The 11,169-nt window shown below is 35.2% G+C and overlaps 1 long non-coding RNA gene across 1 annotated transcript; it reads right to left on the reverse strand.

Annotated features, from left to right (window-relative positions):
* Positions 1 to 5,767: 5,767 nt before the first annotated feature.
* Positions 5,768 to 10,486, reverse strand: LOC104088768 (uncharacterized). Its single transcript, XR_011409813.1, has 4 exons — positions 10,161 to 10,486; positions 8,543 to 8,653; positions 6,848 to 6,966; positions 5,768 to 5,971 (listed from the first exon to the last, which is right to left on the reverse strand). It is a non-coding gene; the product is annotated as an uncharacterized lncRNA (long non-coding RNA).
* Positions 10,487 to 11,169: the final 683 nt, after the last annotated feature.

Here is an 11,169-nt window from a genome sequence, read left to right on the forward strand (position 1 = left end):
GACTCTACTAGACTCGTTCGTGACTCGTAGAACCTATGAACCTAGAGCTCTGATACCAACTTGTCACGACCCAAAATCCCACCACAGGCGTCGTGATAGCACCTAGTCTCTAAGACTAGGTAAGCCGATTTCTATTACATTTTGAAGCCATTTTTTTTATTTAAATAAGTAACCAAAACTAACAGCGGAATAAATATGAATATACAACTTCCCAAGACTGGTAGTACTGAGTCATGAACTCTAACTGAATACATGGAATGATCACGAGGACCGAATATATAATATTGTTTGATTAATATTTAACAGTACAATGAAATGAAAAGACTCTAAGGGACTGCGACGGCAAAGCAGCTCTACCTTGAATCCTTACGATCCCGCTTTAACTCTACTCAAGTCTGATATCTCCAATACCTGGCTCTGCACAAAAATGTGCAGAAGTGTAGTATGAGTACACCACGGTCGGTACCCAGTAAGTATCAAGACTAACCTCAATGGAGTAGAGACAAGGTACAGTCAAGACACTCACTAGTCTAATAACCTGTGCAATATAATATACAAAATAATAGGAAACAAATAATAATAAGGGCAGGATAAAACAACCAGTTATATGCACAACAGACAACAAGTACCATTAATATCACTCAACAATTAATAAACATAATTACACCCAATTAAATCAAGTCCTTCAAATAAATGTCTTTCACATATAATTCTTCCAGATAACTCTCTTTTAAATATAATTTTCTCAAATAATTATTTTTCAAATATAATTCTTTCAATAAATCTTTTCAAATATAATTTCCTCAAATAAATATCTTTCAAATACAATTCTTTCATATAATACTTTCTAAGTAAAAATCCTTCCAAATAAATATTTTGAATATAATTCTTTCAATTAAAAAGTCATCATGTGACACCTCATTTCATAATCATAGAAATACGAGTCTCAGCCCATTTTCATATTTTTCTTAAACACGGGTCTCAGCCCATTTTCATATTTTCACGGCACTTCGTGCCCATAATTAAATCATCATATTTCTCTGGCACCTCATGCCCTCAATTCATATCACAACTGTACGGACAATTTACGTGTCAATTATCATTATCGTTTCATCACAGCGCCTCATGCCCACATTTCATATCACAGCTGCACGGATAATTCACATGCCAAATATCCTCATTATTTACTCACGGCACCTCGTGCTCACATTTTATTTTATAATCTGCCTGGCAATAGCCACAGGCTCTCAATTTCAACATAAAACATATTGTTATCAATTTACTATCAACAAGACCAATTGCACAAGGCATAAAAATAAACACAAAAAAAATCACAACATCACATAAAAATCATCAACACCACAACCCCACATCATCACATATCGTCCCTGACAATAGCCACCCTTATCGCTCCTATTATGTCACGACCCCAAATTCTCTATGTAGGAGGTCGTGATGGCACCTAGTCTCTAAGACTAGGTAAGCCTGTCAATGCGGAATAATCATAAATATCTTAAATAAATAAACTACAATTCAAATAATTACAACTCCCAAAACCAGATAGAAATAAGTCACAAGCTTCTAAAAATTTATTCTCAATGTCTCTATGTATCAAGGTCTAAAGAAAAATAAGGAAGCAACATAAAAATGATAGAAGGGGACTCCGGAGTCTGCGGACGCTGGCAGATATACCTCGAAGTCTCCGTGCGCAGGTAACTCACTGACGTCTAGACTAGTAAGATGTACCTGGATCTGCACAAAAAGATGTGCAGAAACATAGTATGATTACACCACAGCGGTACCCAGTAAATGCCAAGTCTAACCTCGGTAGAGTAGTGCCGAGGTCAGGTGTGGTCCTACTGGAATATAATAATGCCATGGTAAAATATTTAACAATATAGTAAAATAAAATGACATTCAAATGAATCAAGTAGTGTGTCACCATTTAATTAAGCAAAATAATGGCAAATAATATCTCGTGGAAACAAAACCAAATTTCCTTTCAACTTTAAGAAAATCACAATAAATAATCAAGGCGACTGCGGCCATAAATCAATATCAACAAGGGCACTCTCGAGGTACCGCCTCGTAGTCCCAAATCATAAATAAATTCACAATATCTCATTCCTTATCTCACCGCGGGAGCCTTCACAATTTATTTGAAAGAAAATATTTTTTCCGAAATAGCATCCCGCGTTTAAGCCATCCTTATCACACCGCATGACTTCTAGTAGTTCCTACTACTAGCCACGTGTATCAAGCCACCCTTATCTCACCGTATGCGTTTCAATACCCAGACCTTATGCCACCGCATGCGTATTAATATCACAATATATCATAATTTGCACCTCAAGTGCTCAAATAATGAAACTTGCCAAAATAATTCAACAACAATATTTTTTCACAATAAAGAGCTCACGGCTCCGTCACAATGAGTACAAAAATCTTACAAAATATTCAAGGATAAATAATTCAGGAAAATAATTTTTCAAAACCTTTAATACGTTGCTTCAATATCAAATTTAAAATATCAAATACTTCGTATTAATAATGTTTAATTTAAAGAAAATCACCCTTCAAATAATGCACAGAATAAAAGAAACCAAGTTTCAACTAAACAGATATAACAATTAGCAGGAAAAGGTCAAACAAATTTAAGGTATATATCTCAGATCAATAATGAAGAATATAACAAGATAAAATAATTTAATAAATGCGCAACAATGATCTACACAATTTAAAAATATAATCTTTCACATTTAGCCCGTGTACACACTCCTCACCCCGTGTACACGACTTTCAACACATTTCAATAATCACATTAATATCAATTCTAGGGAAAATTTTCCCCACACAAGGTTAGACAAGTCACTTACCTCGACTTGCTCCAATTTAACCAAGTAGTATGCTTTTTCCTCGATTTTTCGATTTCGATCGACTCGTATCTAGTCATAATTAATTCGATACAATCAACAAAAATTATAGAATCAATTCCATAAGAAAATACTATATTTTTCAATAAAATCCAAAATTAACTCAAAAATGAATATCTCGAAATCCGGCAAAAGTTACGAAATATGAACGCCCATTCAACTACGAGTCCAACCATACCATTTTTACATAAATCTGACATCAACTTGACCTCCAAATCTCAAATTCTCATTTTGAAATCCCTAGGACCAAATCCTCTAATTTCACCTCAAAAACATGTAATTTATTCGAAATATTCAATGATAATCCAATATAATTGACTAACAATGATCACATGTGACTTACCTCAAGTTTCCCCGTGAATTATCTCTGAAAAATCGCCCAAAACTGTGTTGAAAATGTCCAAATGACAAAAATATCGGAACCCCTCTGTTTTTGTAATCTGGTCAGTGCTTTCGCACATGCAGACAAAATTCTCGCACCTGCGGTCTCGCATCTGCGGTGAAATACTGCATCTGCAGAAATTGCTCAGCTCAGTTGCCTTCGCTTCTGCGAGCTTTGGACCGCATCTGCGCCTTCGCAGGTGCGGAAAATTCAATCGTACCTGCGGACCTGCCCGCACTTGCGCCCCTTCCTCTCGCTTCTGCGCAACATGAGCCGCATCTGCGGCTCCAACTGGGCAGCCCTTCGTCCGCTTCTGCGAGCCCGCACCTCCGGTAAGTCATTCCGCAGGTGCGATAACACCAGAAGCTGCAAATTTTAGAATTTGCCTAAGTCCAAAAATTGATCCGATTTCGATCCGGATCGCACTCGGAGTACTCGGGACCCCATCCGAAAATACCAACAAGTCCTAAATCATCATACGAACTTAGTCGAGTCTTCAAATCATATCCAACAACACTAAAAACACGAATCACACATAGATTCAAGCCTAATAAATCTTAAGAATTTCCAACTTCTATATTCGATGTCGAAACCTATCAAATCAAATCCGATTGACCTCAAATTTTGTACACAAGTCATAAATGACATAACGAAGCTGTTAAAATTTTCAGAACTGGATTCCGACCCCGATATCAAAAAGTCAACTACCCGGTCAAACTTTCAAACTTAAATTCCTATTTTAGCCATTTCAAGCCCAATTTCACTACGGACTTCCAAAATAAAATTTCGATCACGCTCCTAAGTCCGAAATCACCATACGGAACTGTTGGAATCATCAAACTTCTATTTCGGGGTCGTTTGCATATAATTCGACATCCAGTCACTATTTGAATTAAAACTTTTAATTTTTCTTCAAAATTCCATATCTCGGGCTAGGGACCTCGGAATTTGATTCCGGGCATACGCCCAAGTCCCAAATCACAATATGGACTTACCGAAACTGTCAAAATACTGATCCGAGTCCGTTTGCTAAAAATATTGACCAAGGTCAACTCGGTTAAGTTTTAAAACTCTAATACACATTTTAATTCATTTTTCGCATAAAAACTTTCCGAAAAATTTTACGGACTACGCACGCAAGTCGAGTAATGATAAATAGTACTTTTCGAGGTCATAGAATACAGAATTAATTATTAAATTTAAAGATGATATTTTGGGTAATCACATATTGCCACCCTTATCCCCACATAATATCAACGGTGAAATGCCACCCTTATCTCCCCAAAATAATAACTCACACAACACAACAATTTATACGGAAAATTAACACAACAACATAATAAAATCATTTCATATCACAATTTGCCCAATGGCCACAACCAAATTCCAAAGATATAACAAAATCAGTTAATTTCACAACAAATAGCCCAAGGCTCCACACAATATATATAACACCCAAAAACAATCAATAGAGATAGAAATTACTCAGCATAAAGCAAAACCTTCATTAATGCCAATTTAGATAATTATGTTAACACTTATTCTTAAACTCGCTTAAATTAATTATTTGCATAAGAAGATTCATATTGGAATAAATTTTCAAGAAATATTAAACCAACAATACTCACGAAATTTGATAAATATTTCAAGTAACAATCACATCAAATTATCATATAAAAACAAATTCAACAATAAGGATTTAGGCATGGCAAACAGATGATTTAATAATTTTTTACAATTTCTCAATTTACTACACAATAATGCCTAAGACTTTAATTCAATAAATTTTTGCACGTATAAGCCCGAGTACGTACTCGTCACCTCGCGTACACGGCTTTTTACATTTCACAAGTGGCACATAAGAGTCAATGCCTAAGGGGTAATTCCCCCACTCGAGGTTAAGCAAGACACACTATTAGAAATTACAGCTATGGCAACCCTTCAAAAACCATTGCCGTAGATACACTAACCGTCCCTATAGGGCTATTGGGACGGATTTGGACGCATTCTGGGATTCAGCGTTACAATAGGCCTATCGGAACGGTTATTTGCAACGGTTTAAAACCCATCTCCATATATAGGGATATTGTAACGGTTTGGACTGCTACCATTGTTCTATCTATAGGAACGGTTTTCTTTTCTGTTGGAACGGATATAAACCGTTCTATTATAATAATACAGCCGATTTTTTAAGTCTATTGCAACGATTTTCATGATATATTGCAATGGTGTTTGTAATATATTGGAACAATTATCAATAACTTATTGCAACGGATATTATAACATATTGTAACGGCTATTAGGGGCTGCTCTTATTATTTGCTAGGTCTATTGGAACGGTTATATTCTCTATTGCAACAAATTATAATTTCTGATATTTATGGAAGCAAAATGAGAAATATTTTCTTATTCTAAGAAATTATTTACACCATAACTTATATAAACCACGAAATAAAATTAAAACATCCAACTAGCATTATCCATATACAAAAACAAAATATGAATAAATTGTTTGATCAACAATTCAAAATAAATGAGTTTGCATACAAAAAGTTCTAAACTAAAATATCCTTGAACATAATAATAGAAAGTTTAACAACGATCAACAATACTCAAGTAAGGTCTTCGTCACTACTTTCATCCGCAATCGCTGCACCTACAAAAGACAATGAAAAATAATTAAACAAAATTTTTAGGATAATTGAATCACAAAGTAATTGAATGGCCAATTTGATAACTCGAAAATTTTTTCACTCTCTAAATTCTTTGATTTTTCGGCAGAGTTTCCTTTGTAAATATGACTATCCCAAAATTTTCAACCTGCTCAAAACATCATTTGTAAATACGACTATCCCAAAATTTTCAACCTGCTCAAAACATGATACAATTTTCATGCAGAACCTAAGATCCATCCACAAATCACAAGATGAGTAGCTGTACTTTAAGCAACACACAACAAACCAGAATCCGCAACATACAAACCAAAGAAAACAACTCTCCGGTCTTTTTTTTTTAAGTAATACAATATGCCTTAACATCTTTGAACATTATTACATCACAAAACAGCATCACCTAAACAATATTAAGTCTGACAGCTATTGAACCAAAAAAACAGCAGAATATGCTATTACGAAAAACAACATTACAACCAACAACTGAACATACTACGGCTCAGAAACAAGCAATACTTGAACATGGTTAGATTTACAAAGTTTCTCACAAGCCCTCAGTGTATGTCACACCAGTAAATTTTAACAAATAGTGGCTATTAGATTTAGCAAGAACAATGAATTTTTTTAAGTTAATGACGTGCCACAATCTTATCAGTGTGTACCATAAAAAATAATGCAAATACTTGAAAATTAAGATCAGCAGAAGAATGTTAGAAGATCAGCATTATATAAAGAGGAGAAGACTTAGAAAGAAGAACCGAAGGTAAAAAAAAATTCGCCAGCATTTCGGTGCTATTTGGAAGAAGAAGAAGGAGGAGGAAGAAGGAAGAAGGAAGAAGGAAGAAGAAATCATCGCATACCTGTTGTCGCTGAATCTCTGTTGAAGAAGAAGAAGCGCACGCTTTTGTCTAACTGAGTCGCTTCATATAACAGAAGCGGGTAAGGGGTCGCTACGCTTCGCTTCTCGCTTTTCACAACCCTGGCATAAACACACACGTCATATATTCTAGGTCAAGATTATGGCAAACTCTTTTGCATATCAAACTTTTAAATGTATTGTGGATAAGGAAACAGAAGTGGAAGAAACACATGTACTAATTTCACAGTTGAGAATGGTGTACTGGAGCTTTATCAATATTTTTATTTAAAAATGCATCTAATGGTATAGCTCTCAAGAGATGTTGGCAGAATCAATGATATTCATATAAATATATCTGTTTGTCCTAGCTTTTCATCAGAAATTGATTAATGTCTCCATACATACGGAGATGTACAATTGACATATAAAAAGGTGTATATACATAGCTTAAGCACCTTCTGCTGTTAGCTTTGCTTTTAAGCACAACTTGATATGTCTTGTGTCATCTGAAAGATGATGTAGTTAAGTTCATTTCTTTTTTACCCTCTACTAGAAGCTGTATTCTTAGAACTACAATTCTCTGGGTTGAACGATCAACAAATAACCTATAAGTTCAGAAAGCCTTGTCCGTAAAGTGGCAATCCTAATAATATCACGAAGCTTTTTGCTGGGCAAACATAGGGGCTTATTCTTTAGGTTCCAAATTAATATGATATTATCTTAGGTACAAAGTATAGCAAAATAATATGTATGGCAAACTTATGATTCCTTAATCTCTTTCCCAGCAAACTGCCAGTATCCTTTTATATGTCTAAGTACCTATATTCATCTGGTATATCTAATTTAAACAGCAGGTATGAAGATGTAATAAAATCAATTGAGCTGCATTAAACCGGCGACTCTAAGTTGTATGAGTTACTACTTCTAGTTCTGGTTTTCTACCTTTTTTGGTTTCTTCTACAAATTTGCCAGAATTAAGCATTTAACATAGAAAGGGAACTAGCTTATTGCCTAATGCATGCCTATCCAATATGTGTGTGTGTGTGTGTGATAGAGAGAGAGAGAGAAAGAGAGAGAACAAGCAGGATCTGAATATATACTCTAAGACAACGATATACATACCATACCATATACTATCACTCATGCACATCTAATAACCCTTATGAATATAAAGTCACAAATGCCAATTCTAATAAATGAGCAGAATCTTGTTTAGAAGATGTATTGAGACCAAATTCTAAACACTCATCAGACAGGACAAGAAACTGAGGATGAAGAACTCCTACAACAACTACTACTATGCCTCAATTACCAGCAAGTTGACCAGAACAAATATGGCCCTTCATTTTCCATATTTGGGGGTTTTGGGGGGTGGGGGGTGTGGGGGGGGGGGGCAAACGGCAGAGATGAGAAGGGCTAGCAGAAGGAATGGTGGTGCACTCGGCCGTAACCACATTATGTAACCACATTATGCAGCATTTCAACACATCAATAAAAGTATACTATATCATCAAAATAGCATTCCATTTATTAACACGCTCAGATACATCACATCTCTCCACCTTTATTTTGATAGAGATTACAATGTCACAATTTGCAGTTTCGCTTGCAAATTTAACTGGCCCTTTGTACTCAACACTCATCGAGAAAAGCAGCTAGATACTATGTTGTGGGAGAAAGGAAAAAGCACACTTACCTCCAGTGTGAAGTACTTGACTTTCCTATCGGGATCAGATTTCCCTGCTACACCAACAGATTCAACGACCTCTATATTCTTTCTCTGTGTAGCTAATTGGCGAGCAGCACCCTGAGAAAAAATAAGAAGGCAAAGGTTTGATGATGTCCAAGAGAGGAGGAAAGACATGAGGAAGGGGGCAACCAAAGACAAGTAGGGACATCACCACTTCATTTTCCAAATGCATGTCACAGTTTTCAAACAATTACTGCACATTATCGTCTTCATAAATAAGATGAGGCATCTAAAACTATCTCAGATACTACTTAGCGAACCTGAAACTGCAAAATGAATCAACTTTCTAGTAACCATCCTTTCAGTTGAGCACTTGAACTTCTAGATTTATTTTTCTTTCTATTTTTAGTTATATAATTTTTTTCCTTTTTTGGGTGGACAAGTTGTACTTCTATACGCTCGTATTCATACAGATACTAATACACTTATTCATGATAACTTCAACTCTTTAAAAGTTTCTTTTAGATAAAGGACAGGGGACAATTTAATTCTTAATCTCTAACTGTAACATCATTGCTTTACTCCAAAGGAGCTCTATTCTCCAAAAGATTCATAGGATCACTCTGTGATGAACTTGCTTTCACCATAATGCAATTATTATGCTATTACATGACATGAAGCAATAATTATGTTAGAAACAGTCTACTCATTTGCTTGTAATTGAGGTGTTTCCATGTCTTCTATCCATAGTCCCTTTCATTTGCTTAAAAGTTTACTGTACATATAATAGTTTAAGGACTTGAGGTTAGAAAGAGGTTTGGATATTCACTGTTCTAGGAAAGTTCTACTATTCTGGGACATACTGTGACCAAATAACATAATAAAATTGGACAAAAAATATGTAATTGAAAATGGGTAAGTTAAGTTCCTAGGTCGTAATTATAAAGAAAAGACCTCAATAGTTTACAACTAGAACAGAATGCTTATAGCTTTTCGTTCTTTGCACTAAGTTATTAATTACAACTATGAGAGTATGATTGAAGAACTACCTATAAGTCGAAAAAGCTCTACTTCCGAAGGTTTATTAGATGGATTTTAAGGATTAGATAACATCATTTTTACCAAGCAAGAAAATTTAGAAAGGCAAGCAATTTGCTGAGAAGAATAACCCCAATGTCTAATAGACGTGAAGGCAAACAGTTACCCGTTAGACTAAAGCACAGACATGAACGAATCATACAATTTTAAGTGAAAGCAGCACAAGCATAATCGGACAGAAGTAAAAGAATGTGTTTATAAAAAATATTACCAGAGAAAGAAAAAAGGAGAAGCAAAATGATTTTTCTGAATAACTAAGACAACGAACAGCGAAGATCGAACATCGATAGCAAACATCGAACAAAGAAAATCTCATGGTTTCAAACAAAAAATCAAAATCTAACAAATAAATCCCCCAATTTTGCAAACTAGAAATCACAAATGTATCATGTAACACAAAACAAAGTAGAAGCAAAATAATGTGTTTATCAGAACTATTACCAGATAACGAAAACATAAGGGGAAAAAGAAAGCGAAAATTAAATAGTTATACAAACATCAAACAGGGGAAAAATCGATAGCCTACTTCGGAGATTGCTCGTATGTTAGCCGAAACTGGTCGTCATTCACCGATAGTTGTCGTCCTTCGCCGGAGCTGGCCGACAGAGTTCGTCGATGGTGAGGTCGATGTGTTCTAGGTTGAGGCTGAGAGAGACGATGTCTTCAAGGTTTATCCTACCTCGGAGATTGCTCGTATGTTAGCCGAAACTGGTCGTCATTCACCGGCAGTTGTCGTCCTTCGCCGGAGCTGGCCGACAGAGTTCGTCGATGGTGATGTGTTCTAGGTTGAGGCTGAGATAGACGGTCTTCAAGGTTTTGAGAGTTTAGAGAGAGTGACGGAACATTTCTATATTAAAGAGTTATTAAAACATTAGTGGGGTCATTTATTTTGTTTTTTTAATAAATATGTAGGAGGGAAAGTAAGGAGGGAAAAGCAAACCGTTCCAATATACTTTTATTTTATCAAACCGTTCCCAGAGGTAACTCTATCGTATCTTCTTTACAAACCGTCTCCATATATTTACTTTTGGTAACGGTTATTATACTATTGGAACAGTTATTCTTCAAAAGTATCCCAAAAGCCTTTTGACTCTATTGGGACGGTTAAAACCATTCCAATATATGATCTATTATAACAGTTACAAAACCGTTGCACAATAACCGTTCCAATAAAATTATTTTCTAGTAGTGATACTTACCTCTTTGAAATTATGCCGATATTTCAAAATCGCCTTCTTGCTTGAATTGACCTCCGGACCGCTCAAATCTATCCAAATTAATTGTATAACTTTATTAAAATTCATCAAAAATAATTCCGGATAACAATACGTCGACTTAAAAATTTATTCCAAAAAGTTAATAAAAGTCAACGCGGGACCCGCCTCTCGGAACTTGACATAATTTTTATGAAATACGAACACCCATTCCGATACGAGTTCAACCATGCCAATTTTATTGAATTCCAATAACAACTCGACTTCCAAATCTTAAAATTTTATTTTTGGAAGATTTTACCAAAATCTTGATTTCCTCCA

Source organism: Nicotiana tomentosiformis, chromosome 7, assembly GCF_000390325.3.
Source record: "Nicotiana tomentosiformis chromosome 7, ASM39032v3, whole genome shotgun sequence".
In the NCBI taxonomy this organism is placed as follows: Eukaryota; Viridiplantae; Streptophyta; class Magnoliopsida; order Solanales; family Solanaceae; genus Nicotiana; species Nicotiana tomentosiformis.